This window comes from Bidens hawaiensis, unplaced genomic scaffold, assembly GCF_021521415.1.
Source record: "Bidens hawaiensis isolate Kalapana, Puna unplaced genomic scaffold, B.hawaiensis_p1.1 tig00020918_1, whole genome shotgun sequence".
In the NCBI taxonomy this organism is placed as follows: domain Eukaryota; kingdom Viridiplantae; phylum Streptophyta; class Magnoliopsida; order Asterales; family Asteraceae; genus Bidens; species Bidens hawaiensis.
In genome coordinates, this window is record NW_027493229.1 from 362,400 (window position 1) to 376,698 (window position 14,299).

At 32.0% G+C, this 14,299-nt stretch overlaps 1 non-coding gene across 1 annotated transcript; it reads left to right on the forward strand.

Annotated features, from left to right (window-relative positions):
- Window positions 1-477: 477 nt before the first annotated feature.
- On the forward strand, window positions 478-572 carry LOC143562184 (small nucleolar RNA snoR31/Z110/Z27). Its single transcript, XR_013140438.1, has one exon. It is a non-coding gene; the product is annotated as a small nucleolar RNA snoR31/Z110/Z27 (small nucleolar RNA).
- Window positions 573-14,299: the final 13,727 nt, after the last annotated feature.

Consider the following 14,299-nt stretch of genomic DNA (forward strand, 5'->3'; position numbering starts at 1 on the left):
AACCCAAATGTCAAAGAAAGGATCACACTTCACCCGCAACCAAACACCATATTAAATCTCCTTAAACTTTTAGCCGCCGCTAGGGTTTTATACCATTCGTTCCTCTATAAATTGCAGCATCTTCTCTCAAAGCTCAATCAGATTCAATTTCGTATAATAAGTTCTTGTTATTAATATTTCATTGTCAGTTTTTATTGAATTCTATTTCGAAGTATGAGATGAGGAAAATGGAGCGGAGATGATTTAATATCAAATGATCCGAATATCTCCTTGCTACGTTCTTTCTGATTCATATTCTTCAGCTTTTGATTTACAAATTAATTTTGTGTTTGGTTATATTTATTTCTTGTACATATATTTGTTGCTAGGGACGAGCACCGGTACCGAAATTGGTACCTTTTGTATCGAATCGGTACCAAAGTTTAGGTTTCGGGATCAGTATTGGTACGGAGCTCTTCTTTTGTTGGTATTGAAGTCATGAAATATGATGAAATCAGAAAAATCTTAGGACACCTTCTGACACAGTTTGACAATGCTGTGTATGAGAACGATTTTTTTACTCTGATTTTCATGATCAATATCTTTTTTGTTTATTTTGTATTGATTCTTTGGTTTGGTTGTTTGATTGTTTATTTTGGTTATCTGAAGTCTAGATTGTACATTTATTGTTGATTTTTTATATGGTGGAAGTGGTTTCTTTTTGCTAGAAACGCCATGAAGGCCATGGTTTATTGTTACAAAATTGGTTGATTTAAGCAAAAGTGTGTTTTTAAACAGGGCTGTTTATGAGATTAGTTAGAAATTTTTTGTGTGAAAGGTTATTAAAAAGGTGGATGTGGGAGGTTAGTCGCGGATTTCTATTTCATCTACATCTACCCTGATGAACCATCTATTGAATTGTTGCATTTGATGTTCGATCCTGAAGAGAAGGAAGAGATCTTTGGAAAGTGGGTTTTTATGATCCTATTAACAATCAAACTTGTTTAAACGTTCTTGCTATTCTCTATTTCATTGATAATAATTCTACAAATCAATTTCTACAAAAAAAACTAATAATAAACAAATTCATTTTTGAGTTCCATTTTTGGCAAATGAATTTGAAGATGAAAAAAGTTGCGATCGGGAGTCGGGCGATTAGGGTTTCATACAAATCTTCTGGGAATTCTTTCTAGATTTTTGATTCTGTAGGCTCATTTGGATCAGAGTCTCAGGTTCGGTTTTTTGGGGCCTGTTTCGAAGGCTGGGCAATCTCATGCTCTAGCATATTAAGGTTTTCACCACACATTACAAGATTGTAATTATCATCTTTTGATAGATTGTCTTCAAGGTTTAGATCACACCGGCTACAAAGAAAATAAAGTTTATGATGAATATTGAATATCATGTAATGATACAAACTCGTGCTTGAAAAACAAAAAGGAGCCAAGTTTGAGCTTGTTTACACAACATATCCCTAAATTGATAAACACGACATCAATAATTAGTCTACGAAAACTCAAACGATTACAATAAAGTGGCAAGTAAACGGGTAACAATGTGAGCTTTTTAAATAGCAAAGCTAATCTACTGAAAACGAAGCATTGGGCCTTAGGAGCCAAAAAAGTACGCTACGTGACATGCTGAACCCTACTAAAAAAATTTATAGTCTTCGGGGCCAGAAACCCAAATGTATCAAAAGTAAATGGCAGAAACACATGTTGATTCTTAAAATAGGCTTTCTTATGTTTGACAACTTAGCCCGATTCAGTCTTTAACGCAGCTTAACCCACAATAAACCCATGGTCTCTGAGCCTAACAAGAAAAGACACTCCTATAAGGTCCACACAAGTGTGTTCCTCCTGCCCACCTAACCACAAGAATATCAACTGCTGGTAAAATGGACCTCTTTTTAAGCAGATCCATAAGAAAGTTTACATATGCCTCCTTTTTAGCAGAATTCATTGTCTGTTTAGGAACATTAAACATAATATCATTAACCAAATCATGGGCTCCAAAACTAGGTAATTCTCTGCAATGCAAACTGGGCAAGGCACATCAGTCGGAAACATAGGATCATTAGCCGGTACTTAAGGATAATAAAGTTTTTGGGGGCCTCATTTTTAGCAAAAATCATTGTCTGTATAAGAACATCACATAGAATAACCAAATCATGGTCTCCAAAACCAGGTAATTCATGGTCTGTAATTAAAACCAGGTAATTCTAACTAGGCAAGGCTCATCAGTCGGAAACATAGGGATCATTAGCCGGTACTTAAGGATAGCCCGGCACTCCAACCCTGACATTGTTGGCCCAATCCTTCAATGGGGATGGTCGTTAGAAAATCCTGAGCCTGAGGAGCCCGAAGACATTGAAACACCACCTTTTAGGAAGAGGATTGGTCAAACTTCACTTCTAAACTCTGGACGATTCCACTAAATAATGCACTCGTCAAAGCATGTTGGGTTTAGGGAGGGTGTCCTTATTATAGAACCCGCTAAGATGAAAATCGAGAAGTGAAGTATGTAAACAATCCATCGCACACCCATAATCAGAGCCCAACCCTGATTTCAACAAATTTTGATCTTATTAACTTTCAGTCGTATAATCCAATACACAAATTCAAACTGTTTACATCACAATCATACAAGTATAGGTAAAGTACACAAATCAATAAAATAATAATACCTGGAGGTGTAGATATGCGGCAGAGGGCGATGAAGGTAGGCAGAGGTGACAGAGTCTAAGGTTGAGGTGGCGGGTGAAGGTTGTGGAGAGGGCAGCGGAGGTTATGGAGGGAGTGGTCAGAGGTGTGACGGTGGACAGGGTGGTGGAGGAGTTAGGGTTTGAAAGGAATAGGAGATAAATAATATGTTCCAGGTTAGGGTGATTATAATGAGCATAAGAGGTATGAAGCACATGGTTCATGTCTGTTTCAAGAAGAGGGCGCACATACCTTTTTTTAATGAAGGTCTTACGAAAAAAACACGTTGCAGACCTAAACTTTTGCAAGTGGTCCGTGTGACGTAGACAAAAGAGGCTAGTAAGAGCTTTTTCAGAAAAAATAAACATCCCGCTAATGTGTTATGACCCTTTAAATAACTTACTTTTGCTATTCCAATCTAGCTAGTGGCGTTGCTTGTATTTTGTTTGTGTTTTGTATTCATGTAAACAATGTTTTTTAATGAAAAACATAATACATAATTTAAAAAAATGGATTATTTTAAATTAGTGAATGAGTCATAATTGTTAACTATCATAAGGGTAATATACACTAGGAGTCAAAGTTATTTCTAAAAGGGGACAAAAATAAGAAGAATTTGTAGCTAAAAAAAATAACCATAGAAAAATTAAAAATAATAAAAAAATCACAACTCAAATTTTAATACAAAAGCAAAAAATGTAAAAACACAAAAATGTTCCCACCGTCTTCCTCATTCACAAAAAAAAAAAAAAAAAAAACCCGAAAAAGATACAATGTTGAATGAAAAATATCACTGTGTCTTTTTGTTTATTATTGTGTTTATTTTCGTCATTGATTGTTTATTTTTTTTCTTGACATTGTGTATTATTTTTTTGATATTGTGTTATATTACTCAACATCGTGTCATATTTTGTTTGGCATTGTGCTATATTTTGCGATCTATTGTGTCTTTTTTTGTTTATCATTATGTTGTTTGTTCATTTTCGGCATTGTTTCTTTTCGTCGATTTTTTTGGAACGGGAATAATGGGGGAAACATTCTGGGTTTTTATTTTATTTTTGTTTTTTATTTATATATTAAGTTTTGATTTTTTTTTATTTTTTTTTGAGGATATTTTTGTGTGGCCACAAATTCTTCTCATACTTTTTTTTATTTTTATCTCCCTTTACATTTTAACTTTACCCTATACACAAGAACGTCCCTATTTTTTAAAAAAAAAACTATGGTATAGAAGTATAAAACACAAATTGAAACCAAATTACCTAAACTACGCCAATGTAACCAATCAATTAATAGTGAACGCCTTATTGTTTTACTAAAAGTACCAAAAATGTTAGCTATGTTTGGCAAAGTCTATATTCCCATTTTTCATTATTTTCTTTAACAAAATCTCTTTGGTTATACCTACTCTATAAAGCAATTAATTAGTGAAAAGAACAAACTTATACCTATTCCATATTCTCCGTATCTTGTTCCACCACCCTCCAACCAAATATACAATATTAAAATTTAAAACCTGAAGTATGTGTGAATAGACACATAAAAAGGTATAAAGTGTCACCTGAATATAAGGATATATAGTTACGAAAGGGCTTGCAAGTTGTAACCGTACCAGTAGGGTAGAGTTCCTTCACTACAAATAAAAGGCCATTTGGTGGCACACGTTTTAAATGACATTTAGCTTTTGTGCCACTAATTTTAGGTTTTAATGGCATTTTGCGTATGCCATCTTTGGTTATAACACATTTTTAGTGGCATCTAGTTTTAGTGCCACTAATTGATGGTTTTAGTGTCACTTTGTGTATGCCACTAAAATCTAGTGTCACACGTTTTTAATGGCATTTAGCTCTTGTGCCACTAATTTAGGTTTTTATGGCACTTTGCGTATGCCATCTTTGGTTATAACACATTTTTAGTGGCATTTAGTTTTAATGCCACTAATTTATGGTTTTAGTGTCACATTGCGTATGTCACTAAAAATCTAATGTCACGCATTTTTAATGGCATTTAGCCCTTGTGCCACCAATTTAGGTTTTTAATGGCACATTGCGTATGTCATCTTTTCTGATAGCACATTTTTAGTGGCATTTAGTTTTAATGCCACTAATTTATGATTTTAGTGGCACTTTGTGTATGCCACTAACAATCTAGTGTCACACGTTTTTAATGACATTTAGCTCATGTGCCACTAATATAGGTTTTTAATAGCACTTTACGTATGCCATTTTTGCGAACACATATTTTGTATTCACGTTCATTTATTTAAAAAATGACATCAACAAATAACCATAAAGAAAGTAGTAGGTACATCATACAAATACTTACTATTTTATAAACAACACAAGTAATTATAATGAAAACAACCCGAAAAGAAAAGAGACTCAATTATTTTTGTTTATGATAAACAACAAAATAAATATATTTTAATCATAAATTTGAAAAAAAAAAGAGAATTCTATTCATATTCGTGACTTGCTGTCACTTTATCACACCCACACTCAAAATAAAAAAGAAAAAGAAAAAGAAAAAGAAAAAGAAAAAGAAAAAGAAAATTCAAACCAAAACCAACCACTCCGTCTGATCGAACGAACCCGGTCCGCCGCTTTTTTGTATACAGAGGCCTTCCACCACCACTTGCCGTCTGATCCGCAGCACCATCGTCTCGTCATCAGAACCCGGTCCGCGCGTCGGCGTCATCCTCCGTGAACTCGGTATTAATCCTCTCAATCTACGCAGCCAATTAATTGATTAGAAATTGATTTATGTTTATTAAAACACTGATCTCTTCTTTCTATTGTTCTATTATGTTATGATTAGAAATTGATTTATGTTTATTAGAAATTAATTACTCATGTTATGATTAGAAATTGATTTATGTATTAATAGAAATGCCAATTAATTAATTACTCCTTGACCTGTTGAGACTGAACCGAGGTGTTTGAATTAGCTCTTCAGTTTTAATAGGATTTCAGTTTAACCTTATTATATTGTTTAGTTTTAACTACTGATGATTGTTTAGTTTTAATAGGATTTCAGTTTCACCTTAATTGTTTGTTTGTAATTATGTATGGTATTATGTATTTGAATGATGATTATTTATATATATACATTTGTGATAATAATCTGTTACTTTTCATTTTGATTAGTCATGGACAGATCTTGGATGTATTTCGCACCAAGAACAAGTCAAACTTTTGTTAATGGGGTGTCAACCTTCTTGAATTTTGCATTTGAGAGAGCATGTGTGAATGGGAACATGATAAAGTGTCCATGTACACATTGTCTAAACATGAAATTTCAAAGTAGGCAGATTGTTTTGGATCACCTCATATGTTCAAGCTTTCGACCAGAATACTTGAAATGGGTGTATGGGGAAGACACAACAACTACATCAATGAGCACAACCCTTAACGAGGAAGAAGTATTTCACCATGAAATGAATGAAATGTTGTATGAAAATTTTCAACCAGAAGGTGGAACGGGAGAAGAGATACATGAGAATACTTCCAATAATAGTCAAAAGACGAACAATAGAGGATGCAATTTTGATAAACTTGTCAAGAAAGCTAAAGAAATGGTGTACCCGAATTGCAAGTACAACAAATTATCGTGTGTGGTGTACTTGTACCATTTAAAATGTCTAAATGGATGAAGTAACAAATCATTGTCTATGTTGTTAAACTTTTTAAAAGATTTGTTACCTGAAGGAAATGTGTTACCTAAAACAACACAACAAATGAAAAAAATCACAAAGTGCATTTAGGAACAGTTTGAGCAAATGCATTTAGGAACATTAGCATGCTGTAACTACTATATACTTACAAACAGGTCAACTGAGTCAAACAGGCTGGAAAACTCGCAAATTGCATTTTTCATGCATAACCTTCTAAATTGTTTTAATCAAAAATCTAAATTATGACCGGCACTAATTTAGCTTTTATAGTCGTACTCAGCGGTAACATATATCGAATCATCATATACATATTTTCAACTATAACAAATGAATGATATGAAAAAATAATCTGTATAAAATGATTTGCAAGAGAATAAGAGAATCCCATTCCTGTGATTTGGTGTGTTTCCAAATACAACATATTGGCTTAAGGCGTGAACGTGATTTGCAATTTTTATTTTTAGTAGTTTTGCAATTTTTGTTCAACTGCTAGATTTCTGTTGGTTCATATTTATTTGAGTTCAACGAGATTTTAATGGTAGTGGTTGATGGAGTAAAAATTTATGCAAATTGTGCACTTTTTGTTCAAATTGTTCAAGTTCAACATAGTTTTGCAATTTTTGTTCAAGTGTTATGCTATTTTTTTAACCATATTTTATCTTCTACTAACTTGAAACGTGTTTTACCGTGCATACATTTTTAACTAGTTGTCATGCTTGTATGTTATGACTACATATAAATATGGCTTGCTTAACCATATTTTATGTTCATATTGTTATGCTAATTTTCTTTCAAATATATGGTTATGAAAATTCTTTTAACACGTAACTAACTTGAAAACATGATAGTTAATTAATTCTTTATCTTTCACTCTATTTGTTTTCTTCTCTCCTTAAAACAACGATAATATAGAGAAGTATAGGGGTCAATAACATAAATATCATTCCTTTCAAATTTGCAAAAGAAGATTAGAAAAAGAAATAGAAATAAACAAATACTCAGAGGATAAATAAACTATTTGCTTTTCTTCATTTCAAAACCTCCACGAACAGAGAACAAGAAATAGAGTCTAAACCTCCGGTTGTAAGCTTTTCTTCAGAGAACAAGAAATAGAAACTGTTTGAGCTGTTAGGTTATCGTTTATATAGATTTATGTATGACTGAGCTGTTAGGTTATCGTTTATAGGGATTTGTTTATGACTAAGCTGTTAGGTTATCGTTTATAGATATTTGTGTATGTTTGAGCTGTTAGGTTATCGTTTATAGAGATTTGTGTATGACCGAGCTGTTAGGTTATCGCTTATAGAGATTTGTTTATAATTAAGCTGTAATGAATCAATTTGTTAAGTGTAGATATGGTCAACATGCTGTTTAATAATTAATATGCTAGTAATGATATTTGTATCACATGCTTTTTTGAATGGATAGTATGGGTAAACGCAAGAGGCTACATATAATTTCTAGCGACTTGGAAGAGACTATTGAAGAAAATGTTGTAGATAATGAGCAAGGCGATCATCCCAATGAAATGCAAGGTGATCAATCAGATTCTGAAGAATGTCGGTCAACAAATGAACAAGGTATCGGCTAACCTAGTGATGCTCGTGCTACTTGATCTTGTGAATTACTGTGTGTTTTAAGCTTTGTAGTTGAGTTGTTGTCCCGAGTGTGTTTTTATGAAAAAGAAAGAAAAAAATATGTTCATCACACATCTGTTCAAAATTGTGAGTTTAAATGTTTTGAAAGGAAAAAAAAATGATTTTCTAACTTAATAGCAGTTAAAATGATTTTCATGTTTTGAAAGGAAAAAAATGATCTTCAAAAGTTGTTTTGATGTGAATCGAACTGAAATTTCTACAATAAATTAAAAAACGTATTAATTAATAATACAATTCTCATAAAAGTAAATTAAGAAAATGTAAAACTGTGGTTAAATATTGGGTAAAGATATAAGAAAATGTGATATATAAACGGTTTTTAGAAGTTTAATTCTATAGACTCTGTAGTACCTAAGTTAGACCAACAAATATTTGATTGTTACAAATAGAAGTAAATTTTAATTATCGATTGATTCGATTCAGTTATTTTTGTCAAGTTGTATCATATTTTTTTATTAATTAAAACTTATTTAGGTGCTCCCAAAAATGTCAGAGGTTATACCCAAAAGGCTGAAACATGGAAAATGAATAGTGGTCACCTTTAACCAGTTTGGACAACCCATGGGGGATGAAGGTAACGAACTTGTTCAGTACCTTGGGACACCTGTGAGGATGTCCGATCATGTATCGATAGAATATTCTGATTGGAGAAAGGTTCCCGAGCAAAAGAAAGAAGATATGTATTCACTCGTTAAGGTATAGTCTTTTATCAAGCTTTATATGTAGTAACTCATTAAGCAAGAGGTATACGCTAATATATATAGTTTTTATTTGTAGTCCAAATTTGTTATTCATCCGAAAGAAACAGAAGAGATTAAGAAATGGATCTTTTATAGCATGGGGAAAAAATGGAGAACGTGGAAACTTTCGTTGAAGACACGTGCATATGATTCAAGCCGGTCTGTTGATGAAATTGTGGCACAACAAACTAAGAATGACAATAGACTAGATCCAACTCAATTTAAAAAACTTGTTACTCGTTGGTTCACTCCGAAATTTCAAGTAAGAATGATCTATAACTTTGATGTCTTATACAATATATATATATATATATAGGGTGTGTTTCTTAAGAACATAAAGTTTCATTAAGAACTCTAAAAACTAATTTGAATCACTAGTTTTTCTAAATTTTTTTTTTAATTAATCACCACTTTACATCTGTGTTTTAATTTTTTATTATTACACAAACTGGTGTTTTCAGCAACAGACAGATAGATACATATAAATATGTATCAAATTCAGTGCTGAAAGCAATATTTGCTGGTAATTTGTAAGGAAATTTTATTCGGGTAATGGATTTACTATTTGAGAGTGCATGAGTCGTTTTTGAACTAATTTGAATCACTAGTTTTTCTAAAACATAAAATTTTAAAATTAAATAAGAAAGGGTATAATGGTAATCTCTAAAATAATATATATATATATATATATATATATATATATTACCTATTATGTATATATATAATAGGAGCTATATGAAAGAAACCTAATTATGTATTTATTTCCTCTTTACCATAGAGTACATGTGAAGTTAAAAGATCGAGCCGGTCAAATATGAAGGAGCCTCATGTTACCGGGACAAAGTCGTTTGCTAGATTTTCTCATGAAGAGGTATTATTTTAACTATTTTGAATTAAATTATTGTCTTCTTTTTTGTTTCTTGTCCCTTGCTAAACATCAAACATAAATTATAGGCTATAAAGAATAATGGAGTACACCTAGCACGAGGAGAACTATATATAAAAACTCACGCTCGTAAAGATGGAACAATTGTTGATAAGAAAGCCCCTGAAGTTGTGGTAATGTATCTATTCGGAAATAAATGATTTTTATAGTCTATTAGACTCTTACTTTTGTAAGTTATTCATGGGTTTTGGAAATCTTCCTGAAATATGAGGTGGTATGTTTAAATTTTAATTGTTGATGATTCAAGTTACTTATGTTTGATTTGGGACATCAAGTTGTAGAATTTTGATGTGATGTGTTATTGAATTTGAAAATTTTTCTAAAGTTTCACTTTTATCAAGATTTTTATTGACCTGGCCATATTTAAAATATGATTGTTTTTTTGGAAGAATCTCATGTTTGTATGCCTGGATGTTTGATCCAATTTCGAATAGTATGTATGCATATGTATACTGAAATATGATTTTTAGTAACATTTGTGTGCCCTTTAATGTTTTTTTTTGTTTAGGTTTATGATTTTTATGTCAAAATATTTCCTGATTTGAAGATTGATTTTTTCCTTGTATGCTTGATTTTTTGAATATCTTGGTCTTTAATTAACTATTCTTGTGAAATTGGCAAGATGAAATTGGCTCTATTTCTTTGGGTGTATTTAAAATTTTAATGATGATTATGCTCTTGCATATTTGATTCTTGGAAAAAAAATTCTTTTTAGGGTAAGTTTTCCGTGTTTATAATTATTTATCGTTATTATTTTGTATTTAGGCATCATTAAAAGCTATTGCAAGTGACTCTACAAGCATTACTGGAGATCTAGGTGATTTTTCAAATGATGATTACTCAAAAGTTAAAGGCCCGGAGAAAAGGGGAGACGTTCGATTAGTTGGAAGGATGCCGACCACAAAAAGTAAAGGTGATTCTACAACAAATTCACAAACAATTGATCAACTAATGAATGTTGTCAATGTTATGTTGAACATCATTCAAGAACATATTCCCAATGCAAACTTGTCTTCGGTTCTTAGCGATATGAACATAAAGGTACTCATATTCATAAACTATTGTTCATTCTTTTTGTGGTTACATATCTCTATGTATTAACATTTTTCTCATTTATATGTTTTAGGTACTGGGCATAATTTCTTCGGTTAACCAAGCATCATCTTCACGAAATAACAATGGTAATTTGTTTTATACGATTTGTTTGTAACTCGAGGTGCAAATCCTAACCGGTTAATCGAACCGAACCGGTTAGGGATTTTCACCTAGGAACCATTTAGAGTATATATATATATTATAAAAATGTTTGGCTCGAGAGCCGTCTCGAGCTCGACAATGAAGCTTGGGCTCGTTTATAGAACGAGCTTATTTTTAGGCTCGGGCTAGCTTAGCTTTTTCACAAGCCAATCTTGACTAGCTCGCAATCGTTGATATGGTTGATTTTAATAGGTTACTATCGATTTTAGATTAATAATTAAGCTGGCTACACAATTTAGTGTCCATATATTCATATTGAAAAGTTTTTATTTTTCTTATTAGGTACCTTGTATGAATATTGAAGATGGTGAAAGAGACTAATAAGTGGTGAAGTTTTTAGTTTTTATTTAAATATTTGTTACTTTACTTTTTATATGATTGATATTTTGACTTAACTTGAGAGTTATTAGACATTTAATATGCATTTGGAATGTGATTGGTGTGTGTTTAGAATGTGATTAAACTTTTAATTGGGGTAAAGATATTATGATTTCTATATTTGATGGTTTTATTTTTATTTTATGTTGTTAAAAGGTTCCACGAAGATCCTAAAAATTTGTTGTGGTAGACAAAAATAGTGTCACTAAGAGTTCAAGGTTAGTGGCGGACAAAAAAGTGTCACTAATACCCAAATGTTTGTAATGGCATACGAAAAAAATGCCACCGAAAGTCTAAAATTTTTTTAATGGCATACCGAAAAAATGCCACTAAAAGTTCAAAATTTTTTTAATGGCATATGAACAAAAGTGCCACTGAAAGTCCAAAATGTTTTTAACAGCATACAGAAAAAATGCCACTAATAGTTCAAAATTTTTTTAATAGCATACGAACAAAAATGCCACTGAAAGTCCAAAATGTTTTTAATGACATACGGAAAAAATGCCACTGAAAGTCCAAAATGTTTTTAATGGCATATGGGAAAAAAGCCACTGAAACTCCAAAATGTTTTAATGGCATTCGAAAAAAATGCCACTGAAAGTCCAAATGATTTTAATGGCATACGGAAAAAATGCCACTGAAAGTTCAAAATATTTTTAATGGCATCCAGAAAAAAATGCCACTGAAAGTACAAAATGTTTTTAATGGCATACGGAAAAAAGCGCCACTGAAAGTCCAAAATGTTTTTAGTGGCATACGGAAAAAAGTGCCACTAAAGCCCAAAAGTTTGTGGTGGCAGACGACAAAAGTTCCACTAAAAGGTTTTAGTGTTAGCGCTTCTAGTGGCACTTCTTTTGTGTGTCACTCATTCCAACAAGGTTCTTTAGTGGCACTTCTTTGGTTTCTTGTGACACTTTTTGTGTGCCATTAATTTTTTTTTTTTTTTGCTAGTAAATTTATCATTAAAATCAAAACGATTACAATAAAGTGGCAGGCAAACGGGCAACAAGCCGTTAAATTGCTTTTTATTTGTAGTGTTTCCAAGTCTTGTCATGGGCAATGTGAGAACCTTTTTAAACATGGTTACGGTTATGCAATTTTAAGAGCTTGGGTGACCAGTTTGAGATGAATAAGAAGCCAACGTAAATATAGAATGAACACAAAGATTTGTCGTTTGGGGCCGCTGAAAAAAGAAATTCAAAACATCGAATTACATGTTCGTGTTTGGCATATTATAATCTTTTATCCAATACACGCACATATATTATATAAAAGAATAAAATTAGTTTATCCTAATACACTTACATGTTTTGCACATGATTTAACCAAAACACTAACATCCTTAAAGATCTCTAGTTTGATTTTTAAACGCTAATAATGTAAGCTCAAAATAATGACGAACGTAAATGATAATTTATTTGATTGATAATTTGAGTTTACGTGAGGCTTTTCCCCCATATGGATTTGTGCTGCATACATATTTACTGGTTATCGAAATAATGAAAACTAAGGTATGTGCACGATTAATATTTATTTGTTTATTATATTTTGCTAAAAATGTCACGTCATTCATTAGGTATTAGTGACAAATATTTTACTTTTGTTTTATCTATTAATAAAAGAGAAAAATTCATCCAGAAAACAACTATTTCAACGACCTTTTTTTATAGAACTATCTACCAAAAAGCATATTTAGCATATTGGATTTGGATAAAGGAGGTCTTGACTAATTGAGTGAGGTTGACTTGAGAAGGTAACCATCTTAATTTCTCTCTTAAATTTTTCCGAACTCTGTCCATGATCCATATGACCATATGGATGTCACTGCTAGCTTTTCTCTATCAATATCGATTTCCTATAAAATGTATATCACAACTTTACTCGGATCAATTCGTATTGTTTGTTAACGGAAATCATTAACAACACTCGAATCTCGGATCTTTGTTTTGCAAACACACAATAAAAAAAGAAAGAAAAAGATGAAGTTTTGTGTAGAGAGTATGTGAAAAGTGAGTTTGAAGTATGAAAGAGTTGTTAGGAGAAATGAGTGAAAGTGATTTTTTACAGGGTCCTCATTTCTTATAGGTTTTCATTTCACGGGCCCAATTGGGCTTACCCAATGGGCTATTACTGTACAAAATAAACGTACTGAATATACAATATAAACCGACTATAAGCAAACTGAAAGACATGCACAATCCTAATAATAATATAGAGAGTTAAGTATCATTTTAGTACATGTGGTTTGTCCAATTACGCAACTTTAGTACTGTTTTTGAAAATTTATTGCAAATGACTACCTCACCTTTCTAAAACTTGCCGCTTTAGTACTTTTTTTTAACTTCGTTTATTTTGTCTGTTAAGCTAGGGGTAAATTGGTAATTTTGTTTATTTGATTTATTGTCTCTTTTGAGCTAAATGCCATTTTCATATCCGTGGTTTGTTCAATTACGCAACTTTAGTACCTTTTTTGAATTTATTGCAACCGGATACTTGGATTAGTTTTGGATACATAGGCAAACTAAGAGAGACATTACATATTACAATTAAAAGATAATCTTTAACCTTAAGTGAACAAATCAACCCCCCCCCCCCTGCGCGCATGCGCTCATCGTCCTTCAAACCCTAGCCATTCTTCATCTTTAAGCTCAATGAATTAAGATATGGTTTTTTTCCCATGTCGCTCGTCAACCATTGTTCATCTACATGTTTAACTGATGTTATACTGAGAGGTGTAAAGCTGTGGAATTGTTATTTGGCTTAATCTTCCGATGTGTCAAAGAGCTATTGTTATCATACCCGAACTTTTGAAAAAACATTAGCGCACATAAAGAAAATGCATGAAAAATGGCCAAGATGAACACGAATCTGAGCTACTGAAATAAATTGCAATCAAGAACAAAAGGCTAAAAAATATGTTATATAGTTCATGGTTGTTTGTCATCTTCTATCATGTATTTTAATTA